Source organism: Metopolophium dirhodum, chromosome 7 (genome assembly GCF_019925205.1).
Source record: "Metopolophium dirhodum isolate CAU chromosome 7, ASM1992520v1, whole genome shotgun sequence".
In the NCBI taxonomy this organism is placed as follows: domain Eukaryota; kingdom Metazoa; phylum Arthropoda; class Insecta; order Hemiptera; family Aphididae; genus Metopolophium; species Metopolophium dirhodum.
The window spans coordinates 2791459-2805161 of NC_083566.1; the positions used below are offsets into that span (position 1 = coordinate 2791459).

The window sequence follows — 13703 nt, forward strand, 5'->3', positions numbered from 1 at the left end:
GTACATCAATATCCTATTGGCTATTAGACGGATTATGTATTTATGTTTTTTCATTTATATGTATAGGTAAATAATTGTATAAACATAAGTACTTAATGTTTTTACAATGTTGTCGAGTTGTGACTCAACGAGTAACCGTAAATATTACTTATTAATTATTACGATAAACAATAAATGTACGAATTACTGTTGACTATATTTTGTAAAAGGTACAAATCATATGTGCGGGGGACGGAGTGGCTAAGGCGTCGGTTGCGACGCGCACCGACGCCGGTTCGATCCCGGCCACGGGCGGCATTTTTCTTCGGACAGTCACGGTGTCCGGAAAGAGAGGCCCCCACCCCCCACCCGGGCATGGCATGTACCTACGGGTGCCCACTAGAAAATTCTGCCAAACACAAAAAAACATGTTCCTCCAACCGTTCCCCACCGTACCAAACACCCTAAAGTACCATCTCACAGCTAATGGCCTCAGTTGCCGGGCTTAAGACCAATGGAAAAAAAAAAATTGTATGTGCCTATATATTTAAAAAAAATATGTTGTTATAAATAAAATGCAAATAGGACTTACAAATAGGTTATAGCCTATTTATAATTATACTCTATAGGTGCATACATTATACATAGCATCGAATAAATTTATATACGTCTAAGACGTAATTTTGTCTAGACTTTTTTTCTAGACAACATTATATAATCTGCGTACTCTTTTTACACGTTATAGTCTTATAGGTATAGTGCGAAAGTTAAAAGTTCAGTTCTATTATCACTTTATTGTTAATCTGTGATCGAATGGAAAATGAATAACTGCAAAACATTAAATAAATTATAGTAATAATACTGCCTAATTAAAGACTAAAAATATTAATTTAATAAGGTTTAATTTAGGTTAATTCTGTTTTGCAGTTTAACAAAGAAACATGATGGCTTTAAAAAAAAAAGATGTTCGACTTTTATGAAGAAATGTCGGTAAAAATTAAATATAATGGACGAATCGTTGGACGTGTGTATTTGACAGTGATCGATTATAAACATATTATTATGTATGAATATATTATTGTACGGGGTGAACATTGAACTTCATTGATAATAAGCAATAAAAAGAAATATAGTTAATGTATATGACGTGTACGACTCAGTACGAGTCTATATATGTAATATGCATATTTTATATCCATAAGTGTACCTTTACGAGTTCATGTGAATATATGTATATAATATGGTCAGACGGAACAAACATTTTTTTTTTTAAATTTAAAACAGTAACGTCAACAATATAGTTCTAAACTGTATTATGAAATATCATTATAGTTTGTGTACATGTATAAATAAACATGATTTATATAGTTTTGACTAGCGTTAATTAATAATTAGTGTAAATATTTCTGTTTTGCACTTTGAATATTGTGACGGGGTAAATACTAAAAGTATAACTAGGTACACGATAAATTATAATATAATATTAAAATTGTGTACAACGTACAACGTACATAATATAATATATCAATTACGGAATGTGGAGATGATTTGAATGTATAGATGTCACAATGTTAGTTAAGACGTAAAGTAGGTCCAGTGGCGTATATATAGATATCATTTTCGAGGTGGGCTATATAATATGATTGACTATTAAATGATACTTTAATTTTACAGTGAAATCTAAACAAATTCGTCAATTATATAGTCGTCAAAATTACCTCCCACGAAATATAAGTAATTGCAGTGTTATTACTTTTTTTTTGTCTAGATAATGTTATTAGTTATGACTTTTAATATAAAATTGATAATTGTAGTATATTACATATTAATACTTTAGTTAAAAAATCATTTAAGATGTTATAGGATTCATAGGTTAGGTTAGGTTATCGGTCAATTTTAAAAATATTAACTTATTTATAATATAATATTATTTAATTTCAGTTTAATATTAATTGTCAAATGGTATTCAACTTACTATACTTTTAATTTCTATTATCAAAGGGTATACCTATCCGTTTATGAATAAATAAATATTTATATAGCAATATCATATAAAATAATATGCACCTATTTATCAATATTAAAATAATATAAAAATTATCATTCAAATTATGTTGTATATTTTTATTATTATTAACTATTATTTTTGACAGCTGTACCCAACAGTATGGTTAGGTATAGCTTTGGGGATTATTTTCCTAGATTCATAATAGGCAATAGCCAATAGGTATTATATTAAATATTGTATATATTATCTACTACCTACACATGTGTTATTGGTTATTACTTAAGTATTATTTATTAATTATTTTTTACCTACCTAATAGTTATCTTAGTACTTATCTATAAAGAACATTTTGATAGTTAAAGTTTTTTTTAAATGTAACACACTTAAATTTATCAAAATTAAAAATGCGTTTAGTACTGTATGTTTCATTGATAGAGTTTTTACTTATTTTTGTATTAGGTGGGTACCTAATCGTGTTGAGGTCATCAACTTGTTTAATCTTTTAGCTCCGGTAATCAGCTGCTGTCAACTTTAAACTATAAGACGACAGCATTATGTTATAGTGTTTGATAAAAATGCATTGTATTCCACAGTAGTAATGATTGCAATTCGTTGTAAAACGTCGTGTTAGTCGAATTTTTACGATGTTAAGTCGTACTTGCATAGATATTGTGAAACTTGTACACTCCTATGTGTATCTAATTATAACGGTATACCTACAGGCATTTTTTTATTTATAACGCAAAGGTTAGGCTTATAGGCTCTAAAATAAATCGTGCATTTTGTAATCCCGTATCAAATGTTCAAATTACGTCAATTGTGTTAAATATTGTCATCGTAAGTTATAGAGCACAGAATAGATGGAATTTCATCTATTCTGTGATTATAGGTAGTAATTGTTTAGACTGCACATTTTAACCGATTTCTGACACCATCCGACAATTATTTGAATATTTAATCATCATAAAAACATTCAGTGGGTAATCCATGTTTGGTATTTTGATATTCCAGTGACTAATCCGATGGTACATTTTTGAAATGTCGAGTATTTGTTTCCGAGCCCGTTCCCGTAGTTTTTCTATAGTTAAGCTTTTTAATCACCTTCGCGCATTACACATAAGTGCGTAATTGCAGTGTATTACATTTCTACGTGACGTAACTATATGTACCTAATTATTTTTTTCAGTTTGTTTTGTTTGGTGCGTATATTGTGTATAGGTACACTTAGTTGTGTCTTATACGCCCGGGGTGTTGTAATAAAAAAAGAAATGTTTGACTTTTATAAAAAAAAATATCGTCAACAACCGAATGAAGTAGACCAATTGCGTTAGACATGCGTATTTGATATAATAATATATTTTATATTCTTGAACTAATGCGTCTGCACCTACCACAATCACAGGCCTTTTATATAAAAGTGAATAACAAAAACGTTCATCACATATAATTGATCATTTATATATAGAATGCGTTATGAATATTTTGTGAATTGTGCTTTGTATGTTATTATTATAAAAGATAATATTATAATTTATGATAAATTACATCGACTGTCCGGTTACGCTTTATGAGAATCTTTTTGTTTATGAATGTAAGGTTAACAATTGTTGCGCTTGGTGTTATCATAAGTCAAAGGTAACATTTTGAGGCAAATCTTAACACACGAACAGTTAAAACATAATATTATTCTACTTTCAGACTTCAGTTTACGATTAATATAATAAGTCTATAATCGTCCAACGCTGCAAGAAGCGTATAAAACTACTGTGCTAGCCGTGCTAGGTGAAAAATATGATAATTTATGGCTATATATCGCATGACGTGTTATTATTATAATTTTTATCATCATCATAATTCATAATTCATAATATAATATTGCATTATCGATAACCTATTATAAATATAGACAATCCCTTTGTGCTACATCGACTGGATAGGTACATAGCATTTAATGACACGGAGATCCTATATACACGGATATCGAGATACCTGTAGATTGTAGATAAATATGTACACTCGCTGCATCATTATATTTTTATTCTTTTTTTATAACACTTTATGTAAGACCAGTCTTCGATAATAATTCGTACATAGTTTTAAAATAATAGTACGCATTTTATACGCCAATGGTATTGATTAAAAACAATCAACAAGTGATCAATTTGAGTCTTGTCTTCTGTACCCTACTGGCTACTATATACTAAATACGCTAAACTTTTTCATGAACTTTTCTTGTGACGCATTTACAGGAATCATATAATATTATATATTATTATTTACTTATACATTTTATAGTAGAAGGGCAGAAGAAGTGTTTTAAAAGTTATATAAGGTTTTTTTTATTTTTTAAGCATCAACTACGCAACTACAAAGGTTATTAGCTTACATAAATATTTAAATTTGTACATAATATAACACTGTACATTTTAATTTTGTAAGGTAAGAATGTATGTTGTGGGGTTTGAAAATTGACAAATTGCTTCATTTAAATTGTCCAGAATGTTAAATTAATTTCTGGCTTCGTTGAAGTTTGGGCAGTAGACGATTGTGTGCCTAATGGAGTTGTTTGTGTTGCATGTTCGGCATAAGGATGTAAGCAGTCTTTGTCATAAGGTGTCCATGTGTGAATTTAATGTGGCCAATATTCTCAGTCGATTGAGAATTATCTCTTTTTTTTCTATTTTCATCTATGTATTTCGGCCAGAGTTAAGCTGTTTGATTTCTCTCAATTTATTTTCAATGGTTGTGTGTCTTTCTGTGTTCCACAGATCCATGCAGCATATTTTGTTCATATTTCTTCGTATGTCTACGAGTGAAGAAAAAGAAAGTATATCACTGTTGAGATTGTTAATTGCATTTCTAGTTGCAGCTTTATCTGCATCCTCATTTCTCTTTATGTTTCAATATCCTGGCTTCCATATAAATATTATATATTTATTTGATTTTGAAATAAGGTTCCTAATTTTTAGAGGCGATGGCCTCTAGTATTTTTGTAAATGGTATAATTTATTGATTGAAATCGAGTGTTGATGGGATATTCTAGAAAGATTAGACTCTAAGATTAGATTCTAGAAAGATATACCTACTTTTAATTTCTGCACTTATCCTACCTTAGTCTTTAAGAACATTTTCCAAAGAATGTAATAAAGTCCTATAATTGAAAAAAAATATACAATTTTAACATTTATGGATTTAGATCAGTTATATATTTTTCGTTATCGAAAAAATATATATTTTTGAAGCTGTTTGCACAACTGTTATCTGCAGCGTGAATGAAAACCGGATGGAAACTGGTGGAATCGCTGGTAAAATTTTAATATTCGGATTATGAAATTTGTCCGTTTTTTTTTAATAAATTCGTAATGTAACTATGTACTACTTAACCTCTTTACTACAACTGAAAAAATACTTACTTATATAATGTATAAATAGATCACTATGAAGCCTAAAAATGTAGGTATAGCTGGTCTAACTTATTGTACACATCAAAATCAAACACAGAATTCATGAAGTGTATAGACGAATTTTAAGAAATAATTAGTAGGTATTAACCATTAGGTATATCTCTTTGGGGTTTTAACTAAGAATACCATGGGATTGTAATATTATTACTTAGCTATAGAACATTTATCGATAGAAAATAAGGATTTGGAAGGTATTAGTGTACAACAAAATATAATGCATAACTAGCGTATTCATAAAGTGTATAGACGAATTTCAAGAAATAATTAATAGGGATTAAGTATAAGGTATAATATCTCTTTACGGGTTTAACTAAAAATACTATGGGATTATAATATTATTACGTGGCCAATGACAATTTATCGATAGAAAATCATAATTTGGAACGCATATTAGTAAAGACCGGATTTATATGTTTTTACATATCGTTACTGGGTCTATAATATGCAGTCTTATGAGAGTAAAAAATGTGGACGATTCGTTCGATTCCGAATGCGTAGAAAAAATGTTTTTTTTTTTGCATATTTGAGAATATTTCATGGGTTAGAGAATATTTAACCCATTTAGCATATTTTAGAATATTTCGTAAATTGTGAGAAAAAATTTGTATTTATTTTGAATTTTAATATTACGGTACCCAGAAAAAATTTTTTGAACATTGACAATTTTTTTTTTTATCATTTCCAACTCTTATAAGAGTGCAATAGTATTCAATTACAATACGCAACTTTTAATACCTAATTAACACTTCACTATTAAAACAATATTGAAAAAAAAATAATTTAAAAATGCATATTTAGGCAAATAATGATGTTTATTGATTATTTTTGCATATTTTTGAAATTTTTAAGAGAATATAATGAGAATATTTGAAGGTTTTTTAGAGAATATTAGCATCATATTTTAGGCATTTTAAGAAAATATAAATCCGGTCTTTATATATTAGTGTACAACAAAGTGTATTGTGTGGCAAGGCCGGAAAGTGAGCTATTTACCTTGCGGGCGACTCGTGCGAGGCCGCAATTCGCACAAGACTGAAATTACCTTCCCGCACGAGCCGCACATACTATTTTTCGTCACGCCTCTGCATTCATCGATCATGGCAAAAGTGATGCAGGGATCTATGCAACAACTGGACCATAATTCTGCGAGAACAACATTTCACGAGAGAAACGATTTGGTCTTAATATTTATTTAACGATTTATTTTAAGCGTCACGCATGGAGGTTATAAATGATAATATGAATATAAGATGTAACCAAAAGTGTATGTTTTGGTGGTATAGATTTCAATGTCTGGTTGTGAGGGGATATGCGCGCCCAGCACTTTTGGGGATTTCCATTTTACCACCCGGCACTGTTCGGGATTCCCACTTTACCGCCCACTGGACGGAAAAAGGACGCTTTCCAACGCTTCAACCGCTATCGAAAACCAAACTTCCGGTGCAGGCGTGACAAAACATAAAATGCATACATAGTGTAAATGTGTAATCGACTATTACACAATCGGCCAGTCCGCATTGAAGTAAAAAAAAAAATTAATCATTTAAAGCCTAAATGTTGACTAATTTTCTAATTTTTAATATAAAACAAAAATATATCCGCGAAACCGATGACACGGTGGCATGGTGCGGTGCTCCGATTACTGGAATTGAGATAATTTACATATTAGTATATTAATATACTTCTGACAACAAAATACGACTGCAGATGACACTAAATGTGATTGAAGTAAGCGGTTTCTATTTAATTTAGATAATATAGAATAAAAATAAAATTATACTATCATAAAAATATAGTAATGACGATAAAAAAGTAAGACATTAAATTCGAATTCAATATGAAAATCAATTTTGAGCGAAAAAATTAAATTTTTGACGTTAGATTTTTGTTAAATTTTTAATGCTCATAAAAAGCATATGTGGAATCACGCTCAACTTTATTTTTTAATACCGCTAATAACAACTTAAGAGAAATTTTGTATTACATTTTTTAAACCTAAATATGAATGTTATGTGACTTTGTATTTTTGATATTTTTTATCGGTATACATGAATAATTTATAAAAACCTTGTATTGGTTTTAATTTCAAGGTTTTTCTACGAGCAAAATTTTTTTTATTGACATTTATAGAAAAAATACTAAAAAAGTGGGTAAGTATCGTAAAATAAAAGATAAGATACAATATGTTGAAATATTAGCACTCCTTTTGGTAGGAATTTTGTTAACAGGATAAAAAAAAATAAAAATCATTGTAAAACCACTAGCTTCTTCGCTCAGAATCTAAAAATGTAAAATGTTCAACGTTTATAAAAACTCGAAGAGATTTAAAATACTTTTAAAATTAAACCTTGAATAAAAAACGCAAATTAAAACATATCTTGTCAAAAATGTTGAGTAAAATTTCCCGTTTTTACTTATTTGTTGTTTTGTTTTTTTTCCGGTTATTTAGAAAAATACTTGGACATTTTTACCGCTGAAAGTACCAACTAGATCAATTTCCTATACCAGAAACATCCCTCAAAGTTGAAAACTGAAGCATTTTTACTACCTCAAAAGTTGATGAAATACAAAACCAAATACACAAATCATTGTAAAATCAATACATTTATCACACCGTTCATAATATAAAATGAGAATTACATAATTTATGTTTTATACTGATATCCATAAAACTCTATAATATATCATTTTTTTTTTTTACCAAATGAAACCTTGTAGGCCCGTGTCGTTCATCGAGTCAAATCCGTACTTGGGGTAGGTACGACATTCGTGTATACTATACGTACCCCGCAAGACGGCGTTGTTATAATATTATTGTCTTTGTTCTTTTTTTGATTAGGCATAAAACGGTATTAATATAATACGTCGGTGGGTAGATGTATTTCCGTAATTTTTCTTTTCGGACAGGCTTAGCAGGGACATTGGGCTCTCACCAAAACAGATGTTTAGACCCAGCTCCGGCGGCGGGGTGGGAGTGACGGAACAATGCAGTATGTATAAATGTATAATATGTTATGTAAATCATTTTTCGCCAACGGCCGTCGTCCAATTTTATAACCACGTCGCGGGCCAACTCTCGTGCGCGTACGCGAGAGAGAGAGAGTGACAGTTAAAGTGATCGAGAGAGATCGAAGTGAGGGATGTTCCGGGGCCATGTAAGTCCATAAGGTCCATCGCCCACTCGTTCGAAAAGAAACGCTTAGCTGGCACACTCTGCTGGTCATACACGTATAAGTCATACACGCGCACTTAAGAGGGGACTGCATGTTCAAGAGACTAATGTTTTTAGTCATGTTGGGGACTCAACGATTTGGCGTTCGTTGGTCACTAAAAAATTTTTAAATTTCCTTTGAAGGTATGACATTTGTGATTAATGTTATGACTTATACGGTTCATATAATCTAATTTAGATTCTGATTGGTTGCTCATGTTAAATTGCAATAATCTCTCTATGTATAATTTGTTGTTAATTTTACTTGGTGTTTGGATTAACTCACGTACTCTATGTATACTAAAGTCATCCGAAATTTGAAAATAATCGTACGGGACGCGCTGATAACTAAGATTCTTGATATTTAAGTCGTTATCTTGGTTATATCTTGGTCAACATTTTTAGAGTGTTACATTGGCTCAGTCAAAAATTACAATTTTTCGGAAAGAGTGATGTATTTATGGACAATGAATGCTAATATTCTATACTAGGAATACACGTACAATGTGGCAAATATAATTTAATATACTTCTTCAAAAGCGTCATCTATTTTCAATGAGCAAGCACTTTGACGATGTCGATAGTGAATACAGTGAATAGTGATAGTTGGTTAACGCAGCAACTGAAGACAATTTCAATTTTCAAAGTAACTATCTAGATACCACATAAGTCATTAATCATTAGTCATTACAAAAGCTCAAAGAGTGATTTGTAAAGGCATCTATTTATGAGAATTTTAGTTTATTAATACCATTTAATACGAATTAGTAATTAAATCATCTTATGATCCTATTAGTTACCTATTAATAATTTTAAAACCGTGTATTTTCTGAATTTAAACACCAGGTACGTTTTTTCCTAAGACTTAATGTTGTTAAATTTAAAACGTGATTTTCTGATACAAATGATATTTTAAAGTTTAGTTGAATACATCTTCAGCCAAGATCTACATATTTTATATTGTAATTTTACAAGTTATATATTTATAAGTTTATAATTAATAGGTATTCCAATTTATTTTCTGTGAAATAATCTCAAAGTTGAAGCTTGTTAAAAATTATATACGACGTAAAATACGACATCATAGGTATAACTAACAAATATTACTATTTTGAATATTGAAAGACTCCATGCAGCTATATTAAATATACGATGCATAACTAATATATCATCACTGATAACAATATAGCATTATAAACAATTTTGCCACACAACTCAAAATTAAAAACAAAAACAATTTATTCATCTATAACACTGTATATAAAAATAAATTACAAAACAGAGCAAATCTATACCTGATAATTGTGGAAACTGAACGGTGCAATTTTATGTCTATATGTAATAAACAATAATATGTAGTAGAAAAATACTTCGATGTTAACTATGGGGGTGGTTTCTGAAAGAAAATTGGATCTAGTTAATGGTCAAAATTGAAAATTCTCATTAATTTACAAAATAATCAGGACAAACAAAAACAAAAAAACAAGGAATAAAACGGCTAGTTTTTCACAATATCAGTTTTTTCATAAGTGTTATAAGTAGTTAAAAATTCATAAGAATTTGAATATATTATCTATTTCACACAGTTCAGCAGAGTGGTTACGAGCTACTTTCTTTTTTTTTTGAAGTTTATTGCTTACAAGTTGTCATCTGTATTTTACATTTTAGATTCTGAACGGAGCGATAAATGTATTGCTTTTACAACGATGTGTTTTTTTTATTTTTTTTAATATTTTTTTTGTGTCTGTCATCTCCACTCTGTCATCACAGTAAAAGTGCTTGGATTTTCTTCGACAGTATTTTTTCTGATAGGAAAGTGAATTTAGTTGGTACTTTGGGGGATGGAAAGTAAAAACTTTCCAGTAGTTTTTAAAAGCGCCGTGAAAAACAAAAGAAAAATAAAGGTAAAACGGGAATTTTTACTTTTAATTTTTGGTTTTTGTTGTAACTCTAAAACAAATGACCGTAGATACATGACATTTTGACTGAATATTTATATTTTCATTTTCTATACACCATAAAATTTTCAAAATATTTTGACTCATATTGAGCTGTTTACGGACATTTTAAATTTTAAATTTTTTTAGTTTTTTTCTAAAATTGTCAGTAAAATTTTATTTAGTGGGTAAAAATGAGTGAACATTTTATACATAATTCCTGATATATTGTTACAATAGCAGTAGAAAAATATTAAAAATACATAGACACGATTTTTTTTATAAGCATTTAAAGTTAAAATGGTGACAAACTGTCGGTTTTCGCTCAGAATCGTTTTTCTCATACAATCATATATCATTGAGTTAAAATTTAACACCATCCATTACAGTGACCCACTTGTAACCTACTGTACAGCAGAGCGACATCCACTAGACCACTTTTTTTATATTTATCAAGATTTTTAAAACCTTTTTTTGTTGTATAGTTTTGATTTACTAATAATACATCGTACAATATCATACAAATCAATAGAACCCCAAATGGAACATATTAATATATGGCTGTTAAAAATAATTATAATCAATATGAATACATTACATTCTACCCGTACATATAAATACGCACGATCATGTACAAATTTCGAACGGACAAGTGACTACACAATAGGTGATTGTGTAATCATAGTTTTTTTAAAAAAAAAAATTTCCCTAAAATTTCAACTTCTCACACGATTGGCCCCATCGATTGGCTGGGTGCCACAGCACTGACAACAATATCAGCTAACCGTAGTACAAAAATTACTAACGACAATGTGGCGAACACAATATATACGAATATAATATAATATTATCATAACGATGTACAACAGTATTCCGTGGCTATTGCGTTTGAGCGTTTACCTACCCACGTCACACCGCAGCCGACCGAACGCAATTATTATAATAATAATAATATTACAATGTTTTGTAGTACGTCGCGTGTCGAACGGTGCAGTTTTACGTTTCAGTGCGACTCGTGTGCGGCGGCCGCAGCGCAGTGTATAATAATGCCTACGTTCAGTACGTTTGGCGGTTATTTATATTTTTCATAGTGTACCGGTTTCCGCGAATCGCAGTCCCATAAAAGATTATAATGTTTATATTATTTGTAAGTCTACGCCGCGAATACTATTATTATACCCCTGTGTCATATTTGTAACGTTATAATTTATATCATTTTCGTCGTCACGCGGTCGGCGCGGTGTGCGCGTGCGCGTGCTTCGCGTGCTGCTGCTGCCGCTGCAGTCCGACTCTGCGAGTCGCCGCGAATGATGATAGATATTATTGTAATTTTTTTATCGTATAATACGATACAATAATAACGTTATAACAGTGTTATGCGCGCTCATGAAACGGAATGACCGTATATAGAGGTACCTACGCGTCATCCAATGTTGGACGGCTATTATTATTAATATACTGTCATCGCAATAATAATAATAATAATTCACCTAATAAAATATTATATTATTATAACGCTGCGCCGCATAATGGCGCGCCGACCGTGGTTCGGTTCTATTGTTTTTTTTGTTTTTGGTTTTTTTTTTGTTTCGCCTGCATCGATCGCGGTAACGTATATTATATTATTATAATATTATCTATACTACACGTGCACAACGTCGATGGCCATAATATTATAATATAGCTGGGTGGGTACGGGCGTTGTAATATTATTGTATTATCGTGGGTACCTATATACACGCATATTTTGTACATCTTCAACGTGCGCACGATCGCCCGCGAACGCGTTCTACCGTTCAGGTGTATGCGCACACTTTATTTTATTCTCACAAACATCCACTGGCAGTGTATTATGATAATATGGGGTATTATACGATAATATCGTAAAAGTACAATCGTCGTGCGTATGAAACATTATTGTGATACTATGTGTTTCCATGAAAAAAAAAAACCCGCAACGGCATCGATGTACATGTAATATTATTGTTTAGTGAGCAAAGTTCTGTGGTGCCGCAAGTATACTGAAGCGGGAAAGGGGGGGGGTTGATACGACACCACCCCTCGCTCCGTTTACCGTATCGTAGGTATTCGTTTTCGCTATGTTTTCGTATCTGAGCGAAAATATAATTTAATCCCCGAAATACTCATATTATGTGTTGTAGTTTTGTACCAATGACGTCATTATCTATGATGATTGTTAGTAAGTTACCTATTATACTAAGGCAGAGTTTTGTTTCGTTTGGTAATGTACGCACGGTGATTCATAAGCCATGCTCGCTCCCATTTTTTTCCTTTAACAGTGAATTTATCGAACCATGAGGTTTGGAACAGTTAATTATACTTAAGACTATATTTTAAATCATTTAGATTTTGTATACCGTTTAAGCTGTGTCCTGTGGCCGATTCAAAATTGCCATTTTTTGAAAATGTTGACATACCTATTTAAACAGATGTTTGAAAATTAGTATTTTTTGAGTTATTTAACTTTGGGTACTAAGGATACTATGATAGTGGGTTCGGAAGAAAATTTGGCCCAATGATGATTCAAAACTTGATAGATTAATATCAATCTATCATTATTTCATAATTTTTAAGAATTTCTAAATACTAGAACCAATATCACATAAATTAATCGGTGCTATATTTTTGTTTTACTATTTTTAAAGAATATTTTGGATTTTCCTTAGAATTTATAATTATATCATAATAGTTTTGATTTATAGGTACATTGACATTTAAAAAAGTGATTTGCATAATAGCTTGCATTAAAAGAGGCTGGTGCTCAATTGAAAATAAAATGTTTGAATCATCACAGAAGACTCCTTTAATTACATAAAAATCAAAATTATTGAATACAAGGCAAGTACTTAAGTAGGTATACTTAAAAATTCCGCAGATCAGAATTTGAATAAATAAAGAAAATAAATGGGGGTGAGCATACTTTGGTGAATCACACAGAGTTATCTAGTTTCAGTAGAAATAAAAAATTCGCGTTGAAAATAATATACCTTTCGTTGCAATTGAAGTTTGATAGTGCTTCCTTATGACTATAATTAATATTAATACTCGGGGCCGGCCCTAGTTTTTGCGGGGCCCCGGTCAAT

At 30.7% G+C, this 13703-nt stretch overlaps 2 protein-coding genes across 10 annotated transcripts in view; one reads left to right on the top strand and one right to left on the bottom strand.

Moving 5' to 3' along the window:
* LOC132949740 (UDP-glucosyltransferase 2-like) overlaps nt 1-13703 on the bottom strand; it is a 38001-nt gene that overhangs the window by 16219 nt on the left and 8079 nt on the right. Inside the window, exon 1 of one of the 4 annotated variants that reach the window (XM_061020785.1) lies at nt 12978-13000. The exons of the other annotated variants lie outside the window; for them this stretch is intronic. The gene's annotated coding sequence lies outside the window, so the exon portion shown is untranslated. Of the gene's footprint in view, nt 1-12977; nt 13001-13703 lie in introns of those variants that run through there. 4 annotated transcript variants of the gene reach the window in all.
* The window catches only part of LOC132949738 (C-Maf-inducing protein-like), a 41228-nt gene that overhangs the window by 7874 nt on the left and 19651 nt on the right, over nt 1-13703 (top strand). Inside the window, exon 1 of one of the 6 annotated variants that reach the window (XM_061020776.1) lies at nt 11574-11746. The exons of 2 other annotated variants lie outside the window; for them this stretch is intronic. The gene's annotated coding sequence lies outside the window, so the exon portion shown is untranslated. Of the gene's footprint in view, nt 1-11573; nt 11747-11826; nt 12012-13703 lie in introns of those variants that run through there. 3 more of the 6 variants (XM_061020779.1, XM_061020777.1, XM_061020780.1) reach the window with 3 other exon arrangements.